The 26,161-nt window shown below is 42.7% G+C and overlaps 1 protein-coding gene across 5 annotated transcripts in view; it reads right to left on the bottom strand.

Moving 5' to 3' along the window:
- Positions 1 to 26,161, bottom strand: part of LOC119651982 (gamma-aminobutyric acid type B receptor subunit 1) — a 768,875-nt gene that overhangs the window by 717,577 nt on the left and 25,137 nt on the right. For 4 of the 5 annotated variants that reach the window (XM_038055894.1, XM_038055896.1, XM_038055892.1 and 1 more), the window contains exon 1: positions 25,250 to 26,106. The exons of the other annotated variant lie outside the window; for it this stretch is intronic. The gene's annotated coding sequence lies outside the window, so the exon portion shown is untranslated. Of the gene's footprint in view, positions 1 to 25,249; positions 26,107 to 26,161 lie in introns of those variants that run through there. 5 annotated transcript variants of the gene reach the window in all.

Raw genomic sequence — 26,161 nt, 5'->3', positions numbered from 1 at the left:
CAAAAACTTCATGTACAGTAATTACAAGGGTAAGTTCGAAGGATAACATTGGAATAGTGCTGGTGCAAAAACCCTGGGTGTACCGGGGATAGATTCGTGACCTGCAAGGGGAAAGTATGCATACATGTATGTATGTAAGTAAGAAAAACCAAGAGCTTGCATCATTGCATCAAGCTCCACGGGAAACTGAGGGAAGAATTCGAGAGGCAGTCGTGGCATCAGGAAGAATTAGTCGTCCTAAAAGACGACACCCAGATCCCACCAGAATTGGTCGTTAGACTGGCCAAGTTACGCGAGACGGACTACCAAACTACCACTTCTCGGCTGCAATGACAACACCCATGAGGTCTGGGGAAGCAGCAACATTAATCGAAGAGGTGGAATCCGGAATTCACCATCAGTAGTAAGTTAAGGGAACACTCTAACATTCGTGACCAGCACCAGACAACAGCCATAACTCTGATAAACGGCTTGGTCAAAAATTGCAATGTGTCGGATCAGCCTTCTATGTTGAATCACGGAATAATTAGCTCACAAGTAAATAGAATAATAAGAAATCCCAGGAGAACAAATTGGGACTCCTGCACAAGACACCTGAGTGACAACAAGGCTCATATACAGATGAGCGGAGGCATCAGGACCGAAATAGAACTAGAAACAGCGGTAAACGGCCTTAATGGAGTCGTCATTGATACATATAAGGCCACCTGTCCAGCTCAGACAGTCAAGCCATCAAGGGACGCACCCTGGTGGAACAGAAACCTAACTAGAATGAGAAAAAAGATGCGAAAACTCTTCAACGAGACGAAACAAACCAGGGACTGACCGCAGTGCAAAAATGCACTGACTGCGTATAGAAACGCGATCAGGGACGCAAAGCGAAATAGCTTCAGGGAATTCTGTGAAGGAATAGAACAAACCACAGAAGCGTCCACGCTATACAAAGCTAATGAGAATGAGGACAGGATATGCTCCTTAAAACTCATTTCTCGGAGTCCTACTCCACGGCAGAAGGCGATAATATTCTCCCTGATACCCCAACAACGGACAGAAAGGGGAAAACAGATGGGGTTGATGGTTTCCCCCGTAAAGCTATTCATCGCTGTTTTTCGGGTTTCTGCAAAAATGATACTTGCACATATACGAAAACATTGGGAACCCGACATCTTTCCCAAAGATTGGAGAAGGGGATGATCATTCGGACTCGAAAGAAGGGCACCCGTTTTGAATGCGACAATTGGAGGAATATTTGCGTGCTCCCTACTGTTTCAAAAATAATAGCTGAAATAATCCTAAAAGGCGTCAAGGAACATCTCAAGAGGTTAATCGACAGAAAGCAAGATAATTTCCGCTTCGGATCCTCCTGCACTGACCACATCGAGAGTCTGCAGATCCTTTGAAACAGTGTGCGGACTTCAGACCTCCACTTTACCTCCTCTTCATCGCGCTCGTATCTGGAGTGTTCTACGCAGAAGGGGCGGGGCATTCCGGAGAAACTAATAGCTACCTTCAGTGCGATATATATTCACGCAAAAGGTCACGTGCTACATCAAGGTAAAATCTCAGAGGAATTCGAGGTCCAAAGCGAACGCCTCACCTTCAAGGGGCGGCCACATCAGCGAACTACAACTAGAAACATTGGTGGAAACCTCAACACAGTCGTCATTGACGCATATGAGGCCAGCTGTCCGAATAAGACAGTTAAGTCATCAAGAGATGTAGCCTGGTGGAATAGAAACTTAGCCAGAATGAAAACAGAAAGACGAAAACTCTTCAACCGGCCAAAACAAACCGGGGACTGACCAAAGTGCAAAATTCACTGACTGGGTATAGCAACGTGATTAGTGAAGCAAAACGAAACAGCTTCAGGGAATTTTGTGAAGGAATCGAGCAAAACACAGAAGCAAACCAGGCTTTATAAAGCTATAGCCGAAATTGAGGCAATATCTTCTGTGTTTTTGATAACGGACACGAGGATGGAGCATTCACCGAGAATGAGAAGGACAGAATATACCTGCTTCTCAGAACTCATTTCGGACAGAACGGACAGAAGGGAGAACTGGAAACTAGCAATCAACGTATACTCAGAGTGGGAGTGGGAGCTTTTAAACCACTGGAATCACCCGGGGTAGATGACATCTTCCCAGCACTAATCCAGAGAGGCCTAGAAATCATCTTAGGATCCCTTCTGAAGCTGGCAACGGGCAGCATAACCCTGGCTCATATACAACTACATTAGAACTAACGTTCTATAGCGTAATCCCCTATATCACTGCCAACACGCTTACCGCGCTACTGATCTGTATCAGCTGACGAATGTACTACGGGATGCCATAGAAACGAAAGAAATAGCACTGTATGCATTTTTGGATATCGAAGGAGCATTCTATAACACACCCCACGCAGACATACAAGATGCCCCTGGCTTTCTGGATGGGTAAAATATAAGACAGTAGGCAAATAGAAGCAAGTATCGACAAGGTTGTCCCCAGGGCGGGGTACTATCACCGCTTATGTGGATCACGGTAGTGGACGAACTCTTGGACGAGCTAACAAATACTGGAATATGAGAATGCGCTATGTCATAGAATCTAAACTGAATTAAGCGTTACTAGTGCCTGGTGCAGAAAAGTGGGTATCAATCCAGTCAAAACCACCATAGTACCATTCGCTAGGAAACGTAACCTTAATCACCTGAGAGCTCTGAGGTTGCATGATATGGAGGTGCAACGAGAAACAGAGGTCAAATATTTAGGAATTACGCTAGACCAAAAATTACTCTGGAAGACGCATGTCAGAAACACTTGTCGGAAAGCTTCAAGGGCTCTGATGACTGGCAGGTCCATAGCAGGAGAAAAATGGGGTTGCACCCCGAAGATACTATTATGGATATACACTGCAATAATAAGACCAATGATTACCTACGGGGCGATAATCTGGGGAGAAAGAACTGAACTCAGCACATAAGCCTGGGAGTTACACATCACCTTCAGGATGGGGAGTATCAGTTGAGGCGAGGAGCTGCGTAAATCGAAGGAAGATTGATATTCTTTCTAGTCAGTATTCCGAATTACTCATACCAAGATCAAGGACAACATAACAACGAAGTTTCACTTCGATAAGAAGTTTGAAACACTTTGGAGGAACAAGGCAAACTGGGGAACCGTGGTTGTGACATAGGGCTTAAAGCAGCATCTGATTACTTCGCACACTGACGGATCCCTCACAGTAGAGTCATTGGTCTAAGGAAAATGTACTCAGAGCCAATTTGTAAGCACACTAGCATATTCTAGGCGGGAATATACACAACAGACAGATGGGCCTCCTTTAATCTCCAAAGGAACTACAAGGGGCAGAACATTGCTATTCTGACTAACAACCAAGCGGCGATCTAGTAACTTAGATCCAACCAGGTGAACTCTAAACTGATGTGGGAATGCCTTGAGAGACTGATTGAGCTCGGCTCGTCGAACGAGGTCTGGATACTATGGTTTCCAAGCAATGTTGGGTTGAAAGGCAATGAGGGCCAGAACCCTGCTGTGGAATCGGAAACGGGTTCATGGCTATTAAAGAAATAAGAATACGGCTGAAGGAACTATACTTGGCGGGTCTACCAGGAATGGAGCAGTCCATGGTGCTTCTTGAAGGATACGAACACAATCGCACAAAGGACTGTTTAAACCTCATCAAGAAGAATCTTCGAATCATAGTGGGAATCCCCACTGGTCGCTGCCGGCTAAAGTATCACGTAGGAGAGCTAGGGATATCTATGGACACCATTTGCAGGTTCTGCGCGAAGTGTGTTGAAAAATCTATACACGTTATAGGACAGTGTATGGCACTTGTACAAAATAGGTCGAGGCACCTAGGAAAACACTTAGTACCAGATGCAAAGTTGAAAGATTTGGAAGTAGGAAATATACTAAAATTAACTTAACAAGGCAGACGAATTCGAGGTCCAAAGCAAAGGCCTCCAGGGTTACATCTTGTCACCAATATTATTTCTCCTTGTTGTCGACGATGGTACCGAACTTGATGTCACTCGACGCAATGGCAACGCAACATTCCACTTCACTAGCTTGTTTAAAATCTGAAAATGTAATTGACGTTGAACAATAGAGGAGGATTCTAGCGTTCTTGGGAAGTCTTGGGGCGAACTGGTTGTAAAAGTAGATTTTAGCTAATCTATTAAGAATACGGGGAAAATGGGAAACTTTTTAGTGAATACTTATCCGTCGTCATGTTCAACTTTTTGGCCCCTACTCTAGCGGTGTCCAAGTAGCAGAATTTTCATTTGAATGGAATCGTATTCAAAAATTATAATCGTAATTTGTATATTTTAATAACAGATAAACAGTTCGTCACTCATGTACCTTTTCTACTTTTTTTAACCACTTCAAGTATAAAAGGACTACCCCTGCAGGCTGGTCTGGTTTGAACAGGCAAGCAAGTTGCGTGGAATAACCTTCAAACGCCGACGAAAAATACACCCATGATCAATTTTGAAAATAACTGAAACTTTGAGCCCACACTTTCGCACATTTTAAGTGGAATTCCAGATGGATATGTAACATTTTCAAAACGATTAACATTTGAACAAATATGGGATGAAGACCACTGGAACCGCTTTATATAAAATTTATCAGAGCTCCTTCGATGGGTAACAGAATTTAATCTCAACATTATTTTTGTTTTCCATATTTGGATGTATATAACAATTTTCCTGAATTTCAGAAACACCAGCACGATTTGAAAGTTGCATTCGCGGAAAAGAATATAAATCGACCCCTAAATACAATGCCTGCCTACGCCTTCGGAGAATAAACTCCTTTTATATAGAGGAGCAAGTGGCATACGTATATATACTGAACGGTATGTCCCAAAGAATCCTCTTTCCACACAATCCGTCAAACACGATAAGTACTTATTTCAGTTACTAAATAAAAACCAGTTCGCCATCTTCATCATTATCACTCATTCGGCCAACCTATTACATGATTCCCTCTTGATCCACCTTCGGACATACAAATAAGTAACAACCGACACATATTCAATCAAGGAACCATCAAACGAATGAGACGTTCATGCACGTTACAAACGAATCTACGAATACGATTCTGATTCGATTTTATTCTATTATCCTGGTGTAACCTTTTTGAACCTTCTCCCGTCTTTCATTAAGAAATTCGTTCCAATTCTTCTAAGAAGCACTTTTTCATTTCACTTCACCTCACTTTTTCTCCACCTTTTCTGTTCCTTTGCAGAGTCCATAAGACTTCTAATACGTGTAAGACAGAAGGACAAGAGAAAAACGTCGAAAGGGAATGCCTGGAACTTTGCAACCATTGAATCGATTTACCATGTAGTCCTTTAGAAAGTCAATCGATGAACTGAAGCTTTAGTTCATCTCAAAGACAACCTGATTGGATCAATTCGGGATTGGTGTTTTGGTCCAGGACGATGACGATTGCTGGCTGTGTGCCGTCTCTAATTCAGTAAAGAAAATAAGGATTTTTGCATTTTCATCAGAAATAAAACAGGAAAAGCTGACTGGAGTGAATGTTTTGGGGATTTTAAGTGTTGATACTCGTACATGTGAACGGGGACATATAAGGACATACATATTTTTCCGAATAAATGCAAATAAAAAACGAGGATGTAAGCCGACGATTGAGTGCCTTCCATTTAACGTCGACCTTCAAGGGAATTTTTAGGGTTTGTGTGTGATCGAAAACCATTTGCAAGGAGATAGTGAAAATGTAATCAAATCCCATGAATAGGGGCTTTCTCAGGAAATTTGTCGAACATTCGAAGGAGGTACTTATTTCATGTCGTAGCAAAGCCAATTTAGATAAAATTGAAATTTCTATCATGTTTATGTGCAATGGAGCGTTTGCAAGTGATGCAAATTTTTCTCTGAAGACGTAATCATTTATGCTCAACAGACAGGCACAGATTAGGAAGAGAGAAAATGTTTTCTCCAAAACATACATGTATGCAGTACTCGTATATCAAATGAAATGATGACTCACGAGTGCTTCTACATACCAGGTACTTATGGCATACTTCCTACCACGTGTTATAAATACGGCAGAGTTCCTAATAGTTGCAAATAAAGCACCCACACTCCTTTCCCATTTGAACGAGTGACCATTAAATCTCACTAAGTAGTTCAACATTGACATGTGTTCCGAGCCAAGTACCTGCTCCTGACAATTGTAGTGAATGTCCATTGAAAAGCCACCAGTTCTGGCAAACATCAGGGTTCATGTTCTATATCACAGTTCCAAATTGACCGGGTTGATTCCAAATAGGACATCTGTACATAGTTAGCTGCTAGAAGTGACATGTCTAACATTGTACAATTGCTGCAGGAAATGCGCCCTTTTTGAAGATTTGCAAAATATACAACAGCCAAAAAGATTTCCAATTAAGGGGGTATGGGAGGGAGCTATTCAAATGGATCGAAATGATTGTTTCAAGTAATCTGAATTATTTGGCAATGGTGATCGGAAATGGGTAAATTGCCTTCCATTGACACAATGAAATGAACTAATACTAAATCCTGATTAGCACTATTCAAATCTAATTTAATGTAACATACCAAAAGAGATGATCAAACGGCACAAAATATAGAATACTATATACAGTCCTTTTTTTAACAGCCCGTTTGTTGATTGCTTACTTTGCCATGGCAAATCGCCCAACGAAGCTCAGATCCTGTAACTACTCAGTATTCAAACCCCACGTAAATTCCTAACCACCGTGCTGATGCTCACTAAGGAAGCTATCCCAACACCTGGCAGCTAGGGATAAATTGCACCACCAATAATGAGAAGAAGAAGAAATTTGAGGTCCGGTACGGATAACCGGCGGGAGTCGTCTGACTTGGTGACTGGGTCGGGCTGTCGCAGTAGACAGCACGGCGTCGAAACCACTAGTCGTGGGACGGTTCGACGTCTAGGCGTCAGCTCCGCCTGCTGCAGCTGTTTCGCCACAATCTGTGGCGACTTCGGCAGGTTCGCGTAGGAAGCGGATGAAATGGAGTGAAGAAATGAACCTCTTCATCATCCGCTCCTACTACGAAATAACGGCGGGGGCAGGTACAACCTCTTACCGCCCCTTGTTGCGCCAGAGATTCGTCGAGCGTTTCCCGCAATTCGCGCACGTGACTGCGCAGCGAGTCGCAGACCAGTACCGCTTTATTACTCGCAGCGACACAATCCCGGCTACCATCAGGGAACGTGTTCGACTTGAGGTCATCGGGGAAACTGGTGACCGAGAGTCGATGGGGGCAGAGGCGGCGGCATCAACAACACCACGTCGCACTGCAGGCAACAGGTTCAGTAGTCGACGAATTACTCTCCTCCACCATCCAGCTGAGGTTTCCGCTGAGGTTCAGGACGAATTCCAAAGAGCGTGTATAGAATTCTCGGATATGGATCCTTTGCATAGACCAGGTATTCCCAGGCTCTATGCATCTCCAACAACTCCGGGAATTCTATCTCAAATCAATGATGAGATTGCATCAGGCTATCAGATTGCACTGTCAGAAGATTCGCTTTCGTGTTATTGGTTTGAGTGACCAGAGAGATCCACCATGGAAAATTCGTCTGGAACGTCGGCGGGACTCACTAAGGCAGGACATTGCTAGACTGATTCAGATCAGCACTGGCAATGCCAGGTGACGGGTGAGAAATAAAGTGCAGAGGATTTACCGGAACTATGCCATCTCCAGTGAGACACCCGTAGTGGAAATTTTGGACACACTAAAACAGAAACTTTCTGTTATATGCAGTCGGTTACGACGGTATGGCGAAAGTCATTCCAGACGTGTCAAGAATGCAACATACGCGAGGAACCAGCGGAGCTTTTTCAGATCTCTCAACGAATCCCAACAGAGCGTCCAGACAATACAGTTCTCGGTGACGGAAGCGAAAGCGTATTGGAGTGGACTTTGGGGGTTACCCGCCCAGCATGCTGAGTGGATCACCGCCGAAGGCACCTACCATGCCAATACGCCTGGCATGAATTTTGCGGATGTTACCGAAGAGCTCGAAAAACTGGAGGGGCCCAGGTCTGGATCGGGTGCAGAATTTCTGGTATAAGAAATTTACCAGCGTACACAGTTGGTTGGCACGCAGTATAAATGAAGTAATGAGTCGGCCGGAGGAATTTCGATCCTTCCTCACTGCGGGGATTGCCTACCCTTATTGCTAAGAAGGACACGGTGCAGGAATGCGCACCTCGAGACCAACAACATTTTGTCCGAGGAGCAGAAGGGCTGCCGAGTTGGGTCAAGGGGTTGCAAAGAGCAAATCATTATCGACTCGGTAGTTGTAGGACAAGCAACTAGAAGCCAACGAAACCTCTTCAGTTGCTATATCGATTATGCCAAGGCGTTCCGCATACCTGGCAAATCGATATCATACATCTGTATCGCATTGATCCGAAACTAATAAAGTTGTTGGTGACAGTCATGAAAGGGTGGCATACCACCTTATCAGTCCGTACATCTGAGGGTGCTAATACCTCAGAGCCCATCCGTATACGGAGGGGCATCTTCCAGGGGGATTCGTTGAGTCCCCTTTGGTTTTTTATGGCACTAAACCCCCTCTCATGGCTACTGAATAATGCTAGACGGCATGGCTTTGCAATAAAATATGCCCTACGTGCTAAGTGCGAACTGACACACTTGATGTACTTAGATGACATCAAGCTGTATGCTGGGACTGACAACCATCTTAGAAGTCAGTTGCGAATAATAGACATGTTCAGCGTGATATTCGGATGGAGTTTGGATTAGACAAGTGTCGACTCCAAGCCATCCGCAAAGGTCATCACGAACCGCATTGGTGACCTCCACATCGAAGCTGTGACCAAGACAGACTTTTACAAGTACCTAGGAATTCTGCAAGGAACTCATGCTCGAGTTGGTGAGCTCTGCTGTCCGAATTCCTGCGACGTATAAAGCTGGTGCTGAAAGCGCATCTCTCGGGGAAGAATCAAATAAACACGTTGAATGTATTCGCTATCCCTTCATTGGCTTATGCATTCAGAATATTGCCGTGGACGAAGACCGATCTGGAAAACGTCCAGCGGCGGATACGGACAACTATGTCCAAATTCCGAATGCATGTTGCCGTGGAGCAGATGAACCTGCCTCGTGATACCGGAGGTAGGGGCGTGGTTGACATGGCGGCACAACATCATCGCCAAGTCGACTCGCTGTGCGCTTATTTTTACAGCAAAGAGCAGGCGAGTCCCTTGCATGCAGCTGCCTATATGGCAGACTGTGGGCTGACTCCACTTAACTTGAAGGATCGATCTTTCAATCCTCTGAGTGGGGTGAAGTCGGACCAAGAGCGGATCGATGAATGGAAGTCGAAGGCAATGCACGTTAAACACGTGAATTGTCTTCGGCAGCCATTTGGCGATTTGCATTTGTCGAACAGATGGTTGTGTGCTTGGGAGCTCTTCGCTGAGACGGAGGGGTTCATGTGTGCCATTCAGGATGGCGTGGTCGCCACCCGAGCTTATAAAAATCTCATCATGAAAGAACGGGTGGAGAACAACCAGTGCAGAATGTGTGGTTCGGCGTTAGAGACGTTGGGCCATCTCATTTCTGGCTGCACTGTTATGGCACCGGTGCAATACATCACCAGGCATAAAGCTGTATGTAAGGTTATCCATCAAAAACTTGCATACAAGCATGGGCTGATCACGGGAACATGTCCGGTTTACCGATATGAGCCGCAAGCAGTACTTGATAGTTCTGATTGCAGCATGTATTGGGACCGGCAAGTTCTGACTGATCGCCATACTGCACACAATAAGCCTGACGTACTCTTAGTTGACAAGACCGGTCGCTCCGCGTATATTATTGATGTTGCTATCCCCCATAATAGCAACATTGAACGGAAATACGTGGAGAAGAGGGTGAACTATGAGCCATTGGCTCGGGAAATCAAAGAAATTTGGCGTCTCGAGCGGGTAGTTGTTGTTCCCATAATATTGTCAGCTACAGGTATTGTACCTAAATCCCTCATGGCTTCCCTTGATGTCCTGAGACTTTCGCACAGTGTGGTTCAAACGATGCAGAAATACACCATCCTGCATACGTGCTCGATGTTGCAGGGAGTACTCGACGGATTCTCCCACTGACTTACCACCGGCCACCACCACCAGCGCCCCTTTAGTTTTTTAAGTAGGTAGGATCGTCCGAGCCTAAATGCTTGGCACCTAGTACTAGTATTAGGTGAAATCCGGCATCTGCCGAGATTGTGATAACTCGGAAAATAATAATAATCGTTGGCGCAACAATCCATATTGGATCAGGGCCTTGAAGTGTGTTAGAGCACATCATTCAAGACCGTAACGGTACACTACAGTACATTGTAGGAGGCAACGTGTTCAGCATTGCGCTCGCCCGAGATTATTACCCTGATTTGACTCAGGTACTCATTCACAGCTGGGTCGACTGGTATCGGACGTCAAATCACGATACAAATCCCACTGCGTCCTTCCGTACGATAGCCTTGTGCTCTAACCACTCAGCTATCGGGACACATCTAATGATAACACTCCATTATTTTGGTCACGGACACTACTCTACGCAAAATATCTCACAACAAAGTTAATACAGAACAACCTGTCCAAAAGGATCATTTCACAGCCCATGCACTAAATTTGAATCAGTCGCTGACCTGCCCAGAACCGATTTAAACATCTCGGATCAATGCTATCAGCCATTTGTGAACTGAATTGTAAAATTGCTTCAAGCATCAACGAACACCTGAAATCCAAAATTTATCTTTCCTACTGCGTTCTTTGGTTCCGAATGCTAGCTAACTACCAAAGACAATGAACACCACCTCGCAATAATGGAAAGAAAGATGTTACACAGAACCAAAGACGTAACACGTCATGATCGTATTCGGAATGAAGACATCCGCAATCAATATGGGATTGAATCCATCGTAGAAAAATTGCGAAAGGCTTCTTAGGTGGTATGATCTATGTAATTCGCTCTGACAAGAACTCACTAAGATTGACATAAGCGTTGAATTCGATCGAAAAAGCAGATCGAAATAAAGACAGCTTGGTGCGCTAGATTTTGATTTTAGAGCCTTTCGACTCCGCCCGGACTAAATCTACGACTGATAAAAATAACGCTTTCGATCCAGATATACCGACCTCGCTACTAGACAGGACAAACTCCAGAATGAATAAAGAGTGAAAAGGGGAGAAAATAAGGAAATTCTATGAAGTTTCCATTACTCCCCTCAAGATAACGACGAAATTCTGAATGGAACATTCGCTGAGGCTACCCAATATTAAGAAGTAATGGCATCAGGCAGGATAATGTACAACATATTTTTTTTTGCTACTCGAGTTTAGAGTACGAACAGAATTGGAGATCATGAATTTGAGCAATGAAACCATTTTCTCAACACTGACAGAGGAGAACTGTCTATTGATACCACGGTGGCATACTCCAATATACCTTTCTTCGCAAAAAAAACTGGTTATCAAACGATAATACACCCTTGAAAAGCAGATATTTTTCCGGAAATGGGGTCGATTAATCCATTTCGAAATCCGCAAAAGGCAAACTTTAAATATGTGACTACCATTTATCCCTTTATGGGGTATAGCGCGTCAACCATGACCCCAAGTTCGCGGTTACCTGAAACGCCCATCAGCTCCTCCCTCCAATTCCCGAGACGACAACACTCCTCCTTTACTGTTCTATGCCAAGTGCCCCAAAATGCAATTGTCATCCTTCCTTAATGTGTCACCTATCCACTGCCACTTCCGGCTTCCGGTCACAATGCATACAAGTGCCAGGCCTGTGCGCCGACCAAGTTCTTCGTTTGAGATGGTGTGAGGTCAGCATACTATGATGACTCGACGCAAGCAAGTGTTAACGAAGCCCTGGAACTTTTGAGTAATAGTGGAGTTCACTTTCCATGTGCTACTCCCATACAACAGGATAGAAAGAAAACTAGCACAGAGCAGTCTCATCTTGGCGCAGCATTTTCAGATTTGACGGGGAAGCGAAAGCGGATCTAATAATATTAATGCATTGCGCAACATCCAGTTCAGTGGCCTTCCTAGATATACGAATTGGCCGACGCCTTCGATCTTCTGCCCATTAATGCAGATTGGAAGAGTGCGATGACTCGTTGTCAGACTGAGAACCTTGGTTTTGTTGGTGTTTACATTCCGTTCAAATCGACTTCCAAATTCTTTCCAAATTCAGAACCATTTAACCAAGGTAAATGACCCGGTGAGAACGTAAAAAGATGTCATCAACATAGTCGAGCTGTTTGAGGAAAGATATCACAGTCCATTGAATTCCTCCACGTCCTTCGGACAAGGCAGCATGAAGAACGTCACCGATAACAAGGAGAAATAATATCGGCGATAGGTTGCAACCCTGGCGGACTCCCTTTTGTAGCTCAAAATCCTCTGAAATTGTACCTCGGTGCAGTACATGACTTTTGCGACATCATGTGTCTAATAATAGCTATCAGTTTCTCCGGAATACCCCTTCTGCGCAGAGCACTCCAGATATACTCCCTATTCATGCTATCGAAAGCTTTCTAGAAATCGATGAAGAGCAGATGTAGCGAAGATCTAAAATGGTCAATTCACGAGAATCCCGAGCAGAAACCAGCCTGCTCTCTGTCGATCAAGCTTCCGACATGTTCTTTTATGCTTTCCAGGATTATTTTAACTATTATCTTTGCATTCGCAAGGAGGACGCAGATAACCCTCCAATTGTCACACTCAAAGCGGGTAGTCTTCTTTGGAATTTTGACGATCATGCCCTTCTTCTACTCTCTGGGAAAGGTCTCGAATTTCCAAGATTTCTGTACGAGTGGAAACAGCAGATCAGCAGTAATTGGAAATGCAACGATAAATAACTCTGCGAGGAGACCGTCAAGCCCAGCGGCTTTACTCCGTTGGAGTGCATTGGTGGCCGAAATCATTTCTCTTCTGCTGGAGAAACAGTCCGTATCCGCATATTACGGTGACTAGCCTCTTCATCCACAAGAGGAGGAACTTCACCATATGTGATACGGTTAAAAACCGTGGTAAAGTGTTCTTTCCAACTCTTCCGTTGTTCATCATTGTGGATGAGATGTCGACCATTAAAGTCCTTCAGAGGACTTTCGAAATATTTACGACCACATGCAAGCCCTTTCATGATACTGTATACATTCCTGAAATCATTGTGTGCGATATCTTCCGCTTCCCTGACCAACGCAATAGCAAATTCTCTCTTGTTACGGCGGACACTACAGTGAACTTCTCGGGATTACGTTCGGTAGCGAAGCTCAAGCGCGTCACTCCCGCCATCGTTCGCAGCGGTCAATAGAGCCTTCAACCCCTTCCGTTCAGTGAACCGTTCCCATGATTTCGCAATCAGCCAGATCATATGACGCTCCTTCGGGACGCTGCCGACGACCTGCGTAGCGCCCGAGAAAAGAGCATTTTTTATGACGGCCCAATGCTCATCGAGCAACCCGAGAGTTACTCAGTATATCTGCGGCCCGAGTAGCAAGAGAGCTCTCCCACTGCCGAGTGACAGCTGGATCATACAAGCGGTCAATGTTGGATTTGGGAGGTCGCATCTCTCCAACCCTGCGAGAAGTGGCAAGCAAGCGACCATCAAATCGCAATCCCTTTCGATGCCGATGTCAGCGCCTCACTTGTGACGTACAGCCAAGAAACAACTCCTGATTCTACTGCGAAGTGATCGGTCTGATTGCTCATAAGGCGGCGGTCAGTTGAAACCCAAATGACCTTATGGCAGGCTCTGTGTTCGAACAATGTGCCACCAATGACGAGGCGGTAAAAGTTGCAGAAATCCAGAAATCTCCCACCATAGTTACGGTCGCCAAAACCCTGTTTCCCCAAGACATGTCTAAGCAAGGTGTTATCAAAGCCCACCCACGCATTCAGATCACCCATTATGATAATAATGTCATCTTCAGGAAACCTCTCCTAAATTCCGCGTAGTTGCTCGTAGAATGGATTCTGCTCTACTATATCGGAAGTTTCCGTTAATGCGTAACATTATACAATTGTGATGTTCTTTGACCTCGAGCGGAATCTTGTACCACTTGCCGACTAACCTTATCTTTTCAACACGAGTGGAAAACCTATACAGGGAGCAAAAGTGTAATTCGGACACCTTTGTACGAAATACAATAAGGTTCGGGAAGGAGTTGCATGTGTTTGTTTTTTTTACAATAACGTTAGATACAGTGCGGAAAGAATCAATGAAAAAGGATAAAAGAAAATACTTGCTAAGAGCGAAAAACAAAAGAAACTCTACTTTCGTATGAAAACTTGAAATCCGGACTGTGCCAAAAAATCGTAATAATGACATTAAAAGCTCAGAAAATGACCTTTCACATCATATATAATACATACATCCTTCACTGGCAGTGGCATATATTTGATCAAACGTTTGATACATCGGCTGCAATTTCTCCCCGTTATTCAAAATGGGACCTTCACGATGCCTACCGTCGACCTAATTCCGCAGGTTCTCAATAATAGCTTCAGACAATTGAACGCGTATTTTTCACGCTTTATGTTTCGGGTCACTGTTTTGGCATATTTTGAATAAAAAAATAGGGACTAGGGTTTCGTCCAGGGCAGAGGCAACTCATCAGACGCTGCCTCACCTTCGTCTTGGGAGCAGCGTGACCGCTCCTTCATGTATTCACAAAAACACGACAAGTGTGCGAATTATATCCAAGTTAAACCGCCAATTGTTTGAGCCTAAGCTGGGCTAAAGCTAATTTATTGTTTGGGAGCTTGTTAGCCTGTATCTGAGTTAAATTGCAAGAGAGCACAGTTCAGCGGAGACGAAACAAAGGCAAATAATTTAAGATCGTCTGCGAAGTAAATATGGGTAGGTGAGGAGAAAGAGCAAGTCATTAACAAAAAGAAGAGCTTTGGGGAACGCCAGAGGAAGGCGAGAAAGAATGGGGAAGGGAACCTTTCAGGAATGGGCGATCTGATAATTGAGGAAGGGAAATTGGATAGACAGAGACGGAGAGGAGTAGAGTAGAAAGGCTTTACAAAAATCAGTATAAATTTCGTGTGCCTCATGGAATCGAATAAGACAGTTAGCGACGAAGCTAGTAAGGTCGAAATTAGAGTAGTAGATGCTATGAGATAACTGCAGTGCACGATCAATCAGTCATTGAAGTATCTCTCGAATATTTTGGAAGAAGAGTAAGATAGACCGGTAGATCACATCTGGAATGGAGCTACCGCATTTGAGAATAGGGATTATAAGGTCCTTTTCCAAAGGTGAAGAAAGTAACATTCTTCGACGTTGTTATTTGAAAATTATTTGCAGAGTAAATGTATTGTTTATGGTTAACTAAAACGTGTATAAGTCTCGTAGCGCTGATGCAGGGAATTTTTAATTAATTAATTAAGGTGTTAAGTTTATCAATGAGCAGCTCAACCACGGAAGGAGTAAAGTAAGGAACGGCCACTTAGAACAGTTTGAATATAGATGGAGCATAGAAGAGACAGGGGCCGGGAGGTGAACACGGAAGAGAAGAAAGAACAGAAATTACATTGAGCCAGCAAAATTGATCGAAGTGGGAAACGTTTAGGCAGCGCTAGGGGGATTACAAATGGGGATTTAAATGGGCTGAAATCATCGCGACCTAGAGCGGCCTTGACGCTCATAAAGGATTGCTTATGCATTATTATAATCATTGATTCCACAGAGGAACGTATAGTTTTGAAATGAGTAAGGTCAGGGGCCTTTTTAGAAGATAAAAAATTCTTCTGCAGTGCGCGTTTCAGGCGAATATATTTATAGATCTCTGTGGTGCGTCAAGGTGGATAAGAACGTAAACTTGTGGAAGAATAAAGAGGGCAGAACAGGTAAATAAAGAGAGTAGAAAAAAAGAATGCTAGAATGATCCGGGCGGTTGGGTATGGGGAGGTTAAAAACAGCGCAGAGGAGGAAAGGGAAAGAAGGGAACATAACAGACAAACTGTCAAACAATTCTTCATACAGGTGCAAATGGCAAAGTATATACAAGAAGCAATGAACAGAACGGAGAACGTAAAGCTGATTGTTTTGCCTAAGGGGAGACAGAGGAGGAAAAGATGGGTTCGGTGAAGAGTGGATTTTTAATTGCAATTAGGACACCAACGACAGTGGAATTTCATAGAGCAGTTCAATCCTTCTGACAGCAAAAAAGGCCAGGTTTTTTTAAATACAGATGATATGATATTATTGATGCAGCGCAGACAAATTAAGGGCCTCCAGTTTGCTTCTTGAACCCCTTAAATTCAAGCAAAGTAATCGGACAATGAAGACTTACAAATATATTTTCCGAGCAGATTTATACACATCTTAGCCTCCAAACGAGGATGAAAACAAGAACGGAACCGCGGTGATCAGACATAGAATCAAATGGAGTTACAAAAGCTCTCACGTACTCACTATCACATAGGCGAAAAGACGCTGATAACACCAAGTTCATGGGGTCTTGTCAATTACAGCTATAATGGAAAGTATGGTAACTAGATAGTATGTAACTGTGTCGATAGAGGCACTGCGAATTAAGCTGGTATCCTAAGATTCGTGACCTATTAAAAAGGCTGCTAATTTTCTTCCTATCAAGGCGCATGAGAGCGAGACAAAATTGAAGACTTTCGAGATAGCTTTAGTGGCTAATTATACAGAAGGCAATGCTACAGGTTCTGCAGCGGGCTGATCAGCCGTAAGTTGCAAGAACCGGTGCTTCATCGATCACGGAGCCGATGTCGAGATTTGAGCTGCTGTCAGGAGGCTCATATTACAATGAAAGCGCAGCATAATAGTAGAGTTGATAGCAACTGCATGAAAGCAATAAAAAATGACAGTAATCTGGGTGGTATTAGAATTTATAACCTGAGAATATACAATGCTTTCCGCTAGTAGAGATATATAGAGGAGTTAGAGAGGAAAACACCTTCAGTGCGCAACTGAATCATTCACGGGGATCATTTAAATGTTTGTCGGCCCCAAGGAAGAAAACAACTTCCTGTTCTTGCTCTTTAGACTTTGTCCCGTTCACAAGCGGGGTCAGTTCGTCATGATTGGTTTCACCTTTTGGTTCTATCATATCCCAGATCTGGATCCAATCGCGACGTTTTCAAATCACCATCCAGCGTATCAAGCCATCTTCGTTTCGGCCGACCTTTTGGTCGCTAATCATCGACTTCGATGTTCAGACCAATCTTGGCAAGTGAATTTTCGTTAGCGCGAATTACGTGACCATACCATCAAAGACGTCTCTCTCGCAATTTTTTCACGATCAGCGGAACTCCATGTCCATCACGGATATCCTCATTGCGGATGTGATCAAAACGTGTCACGGTAAATTTTAGATTTAAAACGTTCGTTGATACGCCGATCACCAAGAATACCAGTTGTGGAACGCCACTTCATCCAGCTTGCGTTAATGCCTGAAGCAATTTCATAACGCAGTTTTCCATTGGCTGATAGCATTGGCCCGAGATATTTAAATCGCTCAGTTCTGGATAGGTCACTGCCGTTGACAGTGATTGGATCTGTTTCATGTGGGTTGGTCGTCAAAAACTCAGTTTTATTTAGATTCAATCAGAGACCGTGTTGCATGAGGTGATCATTCCATTTTTAGACAAGTTACTCGAGATCCTTTTTGCTATTAGATACTAGGAAAACATTATCTGCATAAAGCAGTATATAGGGCGTTGGGCGTTGGCTGCCCGGTGTGACGGTGTCCATAACAAGAACAAAGAGGAATGGTGAGAGGGCACTATCTTGATTAACACCAATAGAGACACGCGGGTTTGATACACCTATCACACTTCAAATTTTACTTTTCAGATGGTGGTGGAGCAATTGAACTTAGCGCACGAGTTCTTCGGATACTAAGTGGTGTCGTAGAGCATACCAGATGAGTTCATGTGGAACACGGTCAAACGCTTTCTCCAGATCCAGAAATGTAAAGAGGGTAATGTTTCTCACGGTGTTTCTCCATGAGTAACTGCGCACCATGTATTGCGTCAGTAGTTCCGCAGTTCTTGACAACCCCGACTTGATTCATTGAATGATTTCGCAAATATGGTTGTCAAATATGCGTTCAAAAATCTTCATAGTATGCGAAAGTAATCGAATCGGACGATAATTTGAACATTCTGTTGGACTACCTTCCTTTTTCCATATTGGAACTATGATTCTTTCTGTTCTACCTTCCTGAATAACCCGATTAAATAATTCACTGAGCCACGTTGTTAGGTCCCAACTCTTCGCTTTCCCGAGCTCAGATGCGATGTCCCCTACTTCATTCGTTTTATTGCTTCCTTGACTTCAGTTGCGCTGACAGGTGGAATTGCTATAAATGTCGGCAATGATTATGGAAGTGGAGGATGAATAAATTCTTCAGTTGAAATCTACTCGATATATTATAGATTGTTTATTTTTTTTCACTTTTTTTTCGGTAATTAAGAAGTTGCAAGCGCTTGGTTACCGAAATTGGAAAAACCGAATTGAACTTTTTACTGAATACGGCAGCCGGCGGCAGGAAATAGGATGGAGAGTCGCAGAGGATGTCGGCTTGCCAATTGGTCGTGACTTGATGCTAGTGTTGTGGTTTGGAGTGAATTTGAATGAAAGTCCTGGGGGTTTAACGTGAGTACCTGCCGTGAAGGCATAATCTCACGGTCGTCTTCGGACACGGATTGATTTTGGGACCACAATCAGAGCCCCGCCATGCAAGCACAGCGGTCCTGGTTTATACTGAGTGCAGGCTCAGCATTCATACCAGTGGATGCGAGGCCTATCTAACACCTCTGCCGCAACTAAGGAGTACGGCAAGCATAACCACAACCAATGGAGTGGAAAAAATCATTGCAAAGCTCAAAAAGCGAGCAAACAGTGGTTGTCATCCAACCTGACATTTTAAGCGCTAGGTTCACCGGTATTGCGAGTGCCCGCAGTGCTTTCCGAGATCTTGGGGAAAATTCTCGATAGTAGTTTCCCAGGCAAGCTAAGTGGTGTGGACTATGGTGAACTGAGATCTGCTTACTTGTCAACGTGCCTCGCAAGAAATTTTCCCTAAATTTCTATTTGACTGCGTTTTGACTCTTAAATAATTTTTTCTGTTTTGTTCGCCGGAATCAATTGTTGGCTCATCCTCCTTTCGGTGCGGAACCGGGGCTGGAAGAGCCCAGTTGAGTGGAACATCAGCCGGCGGAACTATCTATTTTAGTGGAATGTGGCTCGTTCCGGTGATCAGCAGCTGCACGTTGTGCGTATGTCGCTCCTCGCCTAGACTGGAATCTTGACAAAGACTGGGCATTGGTGTTTTCGTAACAGTTACAGTGTTTAACTTATCTAATTTCATTACAAATCGTAAGAATGATCGATACTTGAGATTGATTCCAATTTCTTTCGCTCAATAATTTCGTCCAAATTCATTGTTTCTTCGACTCCAAATTCATTGTTTCTTCGACTGGGTGACAGCTGAAAGTGACTAACAGTTTGGATATTGATGTATACGCAAATGAGTTAGGACAAGAGTTTATCACATTATCAGGAGCTAAATCTCTACTTACGGAATTTCAAGATATTTTTTTAGTTACAATAACCGAGTTTCCTTTTTAGGAATAGAATCGATGTTCACACAGAGCTCTGACGTTTGAAATCGTGAGTTCTTTTGGAGTTTCCTTTTTAATAATTTTATTATTTATTTATTTCTATATATATCTCCATCTTATTATTCTCTCTTTTATTTTTACTTCCAATTTATTGATTTTAGTTTCAATAATTTTCAGGATCCGGTGGAGACCCACGTACCGACAAAGACACGTGAATTTTGATTTAATGACACGTGAGGGATCGAAGCGCTCAAAGGAATCTCAATATTTTCATCATGAAATTTTGTATCAACTTTCTGACCACTGTGCCCGGATAGCTGAGTGGTTAGAGCACAAGGCTGTCGTACGAAAGGTCGCGATTCAAATCTCACGGGGGCAGTGGTATTTGTATCATAATTTAACGTCGGATACCAGTCGACTCAGCTGTGAATGAGTAGCTGAATCAAATCAGCGTTATAATCTCGGGCGAGCGTAATGCTAACCACATTGCCTCCTACAGTGTACTGTAGGATCTTGAATGAAGTGCTCTAACACACTTCAAGGCCATGGTCCAATATGGATTGTTGCACCAGCGATTATTATTATTATTATTTCTGACGGCTGGGTAAAAATGCAACTGGAAGAATGAAACTACTATTCTACGAGAGAAGTCTACTCCGCCTGCCAATTACAGTTTCCTGCACTGATGAATTCTCCGTTCTACTGGCGCCTAATCAACGAAATTCTAGGCGTAATTCTTCTTTTCCAGAAAATTTTCAAAGGATTTATTCAATTTGCCTGTACAACAAAACCCTATTAAAATCGGTGTACTGTGCATCCGTTTGTCCGTCCACCTATCGTATATTACACGCACTTTTTGCAAAAACCGGTATACCGATTGACAGAAAATTTTTTGACAAAATTACAACTGCGAAGGCCCTCTCACTCTAAGAGAACAACATTGTTCTACATTGAGTCTAAGGGCGGGTCTCTATAAATGCAAAGCGAAGTGTAATTTTTTTAACAAAGATAGACCAATATCACATGAAAGGCCTCGATTTAAACTTTCTGGAGCTGGTCTTAGTTTTGACATTAGTTTTAAAGCTGAAGGTGTACAAGAGCTAGAAAATAAATCACTTATTTCACGGGGCCATTTTCAGAAACTATAAAACCAGAAATACCTCCGTACCGATATCTACTCAAATGATATAATATATATATATAATAGTATATTTTGCGGAAACCCCCCTTAAAATTCATCTCAGAATCATAAAATGTTACAGCAATATAAGCGATGATATGAACCATGATACTAGAAAGTTTAGCGAGCATCCACCCTTCCACTTTCGTCCAGGAGACGGAGAGGTTTACTAATTTTTTTCTGAACCGAACGCAATAGTCTATCGTCAAAAATAACGAAACAAAATTCATGAACTGCACCGACTTCTTTCAAGAAACTGCAGCTTTACCCAAACCCAAAGGTAGGAAAAATTGGTACAACATTTCGTGAAGAACAATGGAAAAATTCTGAATTTCGAGTGGAAATTTTTAATTTGGTGGGAAAATTAGGATTTTGACTTGTAAAACCAGTAAGACCCAAAATTCAACGAACTTTTAAGTTAGATAAAGTTCAATTAAATAGTGCAAAAAGTGATGAAAAGATATCGTTTGCAGAATCGACTAGTTACTTCCCACGGTAAGCCGTAATATAAAGAAGAAAATGGATAACTATAAGAAAGTCGCAGAACTACGTGCTTGAAATAACATAACATAACAACTGAGATTATGGCATTCGAAATTTCGATAAAGTTGATCTCTTTTTTACTACTTTTACTTACTTCTCTCTCTTTGCCGCACTGCACTATGAAAACCTTCCTCGATAAGACGAGAACAACACTATCGCGAAATGACACCTTCTGTTTGCGGCTTGATTCCAGCAGAAATGGTAAAAATTTTAAAGAACGTAATAGTTAAACCTTTGGTGGTTATATATATACATATATGATACAATGCAAGCTTGCGCAGTGGATACCATCCTAGCTTCTGGAAGCAAGCACTGATGACCATGATACCGAAACTTAGCAAGGATACTAATCGTATTAAGCAAACAATTTTTAGCAGCCAACACCAAAGTTTTCAAACTAACTATCCTTAAAATTTTGACCAGTTTGAATTCAAAGAACCATCAATGTTTGGTAAATCAAGTTTACAGAACGTAGAGACAAACCAAAATCAGTTATGCATAGAGAACTATCAATGCAGTCCAAGTATTCGAAAAAACCTAGGAAAGGACTTTTCTTTGAACTGAAGGCCAATCTCCTTGCCAGGTTTCACAACATAATGGAGTTCGGCTATGATACCAAATTAGGTGTTCCTCAAAGAGTATCCTCCAATTCGTGCGTATGGTGAATATATCAAGTTCATCAACAAATTGTGGCTCCTTAAATGCACACGGGAGGCATAGCTTTTAAACTACATCTGAACCACACAAGCAAAGTACTTAATTTACTCAAAACATGAAACGTGAAGCTCATCAGATCTACCTGGTAATTTCAAATAAAAGGCACAAACTAGACCATTCTTATTACGCTACAAAGCTCGTGTATCCTAAGGTTCCCTTAATTTTACAGCTTAAAAGCTTGAAATGACACCGAGGATCTCAAAAAAACCATACTCACCATACTTAATGGAGTGTCTCGATACGTGCGTAACACTCATGTTCGCGAAGACCTAATATTAAAGTCTAGAATTGAAGATATTTAGATTATTCCCCACAAAACCAAAACCAAACTCCATAGGCTCCAAGGCAGGCTAACTGAAGTATCATAATTCTATGCCAGTGTAATTAAGTACGCCCGAAAATAATCCGAACCCAATGCAAACGAATCAATCTGCGTTACCCTTGAATAAAATCCCACAATCAAAATGAGTGATTAAACAAATAAGTACCCCTGACGTGAATACCTGATGAATCAGTTGACCTAACGAAAAAAGAAGCTGTTTGTTCCCCTTGGTTGTCGGTTTTTTAGTTGTATATTATGCCAACAAAACTAGAGCCAGAACTGGACAATTATAAGTTTCATAGAAAGCAAGCGAAAAATAATAATTTTATTTCAAAAGAAGCAAACGTTCATATGATTAATTACCCTAGAATACGTCTGAACTTGTCCATTGTGAAAAGCAATGTTCAGGTTTCAATCAAACAATGAACCAACTTGCTTATTCAGAAACTAGCTCGAAACCTGACAATTAAAGTCCCTTTCCCCAAGGTATGACAAATTGATATTCCATATTTCAAAATTAGTGAGCTAGCCGTCATGCTGAGACCAGTCATATGACCCATCCTGTTTCAACACCATAAATCCGCATGCATGCCATAGTCGCTTTTGCAACCTTGTGATCCATGGAAACTGTGGAAAATTCATAAAGTGAATTTTGAATTACAGAATCCCTAATGTGTCAAAACTAGCCCTTACCACGCATCGAAACTTTATCGTGTTGCTAAGACAATGATCAGCATGCAGTAAAATTCCTTACTTCTCACTTCCAACAAAAATTTACATAACTATCAGTTTGGTAAGGCTGCCTTATTACATTGAAATACCGATGATAGTCCAAACAACCACTTCCCGTTCCAGCTTCAAAAGCCATTATATGTGTAAATTCCATACTGACAGCAGAATAAATATGTCATGCGGTAAAGTAGCATTCTCAAATCGAAATCCCCTCTCACAAAAAAACATTTGTCGTAATCCTAACTGGATTACATTCATATCCCTAACCAAACTGACTGGACGATATCCCACAGTAGGCCAACTTTGTGTCGCTTGCTTATCTTTCACTTCATTCCACACATACAGCCGTCATCGTCCATCATTTAGCTACCGGTACAGTACATAGCGAAGAACAAGAAAAAAGGACATAGCCATCATGACGAACAAACTTCACCTCACCATCTAGCCAACAATTAAAATCATGAGCCGGCCGCGTTCAAGTTGAAACGCCGATGAACGAGCGACCCAAGCGTGAAAACTTTTGCGCCCAGTAGTCCATCATATCCGTCCAGTGGATATTTTCCCACGGTCTATCAACTTACCCGGCCTCAACCTGCGCCCACTCTCTCACTCTCTCCCACTCTCTCTCTCTTTTTCCTTCTCCCAGTGGACACGGGCACAGTAAAGAGATGAGAACCGTAACCGGACAAGACAGAAATACTACACTTTCAAGTGGCCACGCTCTCATAATTAAACGTTACATTTTGTCGTGATTGAGACAGATAAGAACACAAACTGACAGCGGAGGTCAGTGGCAAGGGTGGGGAGCCATACGAGGGTAAGGCAAAATATCTTAGCTTTCAATAGAAAACTACAAACTCGGGGGGGCTGAATTGGGATTCTTGCCAAAAAAAATGTAAAGTCAGGCCGGACAAAAATATGATTTCTCATGTAAGGTGGACGAACTACCAGCAAAAGTCGGGCGTTTCACAAGGAAACGCACAATTTCAATAGTCTCATATCGCAAAACGAAAATTATTAAACTTGACCCCCATCTCGCTCCTAAGCCCAGGGAAATCTTAAAGTTAATACAGCTCCTGACAGCAAACAGTAGGAGTTAAAGAGTTCGAATACCGAATACCCTGAATACTCCTTTCACCCTTTCCCGTTTTCTTATTCCTGACTCCAGGGAACATGTGCATGCACCTTCCAGTGCCAAGATAAATCTCCCGTTATCATATTTCACACAAAACAACATCCCATGGAAATCAGGATCCAGGAGAAAAAAGAGAAAAACCGGCAAACGTTCCTGTGCGCATCACAACTCTCTTGCTGGCATGCTCATCTCCTGGAAATATCTGGAACGTATATGTGAACGTGCGTATCGTTCGTTGCCCCGCTAATATCCTCCCCTTGAATCCCCGTCTACCATCAATTTTGTTATTTTTTCCAGGAAATTTCATATCAGATGATTGTAGCGAGGCAGCAGCATCCCTGCTTCTCTTTTTTCTTTTCTTATAAAATGAGAACTGTTCATCTTGTTCCAGTTTCAGCATACAATCGCCACAATGTCGGTAGAATTCGGTTCAAGTTGTCCCTTCGTCGCGGATACTCGTAGCCTGGCTCAATCCATTGGAAGATGTAAAAAACAAAAAATACGGTACGATATGTTTTTCTCGGATGCTGCCAAAGCTGATCTATTTTTTCGTCTCTCAGCTCACAATAAGGGTTTCCGCTGGGCGAGAGAACATGAGAGGGGGCGGCTCGGTGAAGGGGTGTGCCCGTAGATTTTTCTACGTGAAAAGGCAATGTCTATATGTTTTTCATATCGTCTTTTTTCGTATGTTTATCCTACGAAAGTTTATGGAAAAGGATTCTCTGGATGTGCTTCAGTCCTTATACATGTCACTCACACCCACTCTTTCTCTCTTGTGCGGCTAAAAAAGCCTGGGCCAGGACGATTATAACCTAACCTTGCTGTTAGCACGACGGATAAGTGGGGAGCATTCGATTCTTAAACTTCAAAGTTTTGTTCATTGTCTTTAAAATGCAAACATTTAGAGAGCAACTGACAAATACACAAAAAGAGAAATTACTTTTTTAATAAGTTTTCCACGTGTTTGACCTATAGCTGCCGAAATTTTCGGAATTTTCTTCTAGCACGAGATCCTTAGCTAACGTTCTGCAAGCTTGTTCGATGAACTATAGCATTCACTGTATTTCACTTCATCTCACATCTCACTTCAAGCACACACATATATATAACACACTTGGGAACAATAAACGCGCCAAAAACGAGAAAGATTTATCTTACTTTAATCTTGATTTTCACCTGATGCAGATACGATCTCAGTTGCACACGAAAAAGGACACGGACCAACCGACAAAATTCAAACAGACAAAACAGACAATGTTGCGATGCCAACGATTCAATGAAACCAAAAACCGGGACGAAATTGCAAATTCACAGAATATATTTTTGGAAACTCGCGACACAAATAAAAAGCATAAGAAGCGGTCAAAGAACAGAAAACTCCGAAAGGATAAACTTTTGTCTAGTTTTTAGTCTCCTCAAAGCCTCGTCGAAGCATTCATTCAATATCGCAGGCCCGATAAATCTTTCCCAAGATATATCTCCAGCACTTCAAAAGCAAGGACATCACTGTTCAACTGCGAGCCCTGATATAGACCACGACCTGCCCACGACCATAAGTCAGGGCTACACCCGACCTCATTGAATCACCGAATTACGCACCGTGAGGTTAACAGACACTCAATTCCCACGAATATCTCAAAAACTTGCTGAAATCTCCAAATTTAAAGACCTTTTGTCTATGTCACTGCACCTTATTATATATTTTTTCCTTTCTTTACAGCATTAGTTGTAATATTACCCGAACCGGACCGCCCACGAATTGAAAAGAGCCTCGCAATATTGCACCGAACGACTGGAACTCCATGACTAAAAGAGAATCTGTCGTCGTCCAGACTCCAAATAGTGAAAGCCT

Source organism: Hermetia illucens, chromosome 3 (assembly GCF_905115235.1).
Source record: "Hermetia illucens chromosome 3, iHerIll2.2.curated.20191125, whole genome shotgun sequence".
NCBI classification, from domain to species: Eukaryota; Metazoa; Arthropoda; class Insecta; order Diptera; family Stratiomyidae; genus Hermetia; species Hermetia illucens.
The sequence above is the reverse complement of the archived record's forward strand: the minus strand, read 5'-3'. Positions and strand labels throughout refer to the sequence as shown.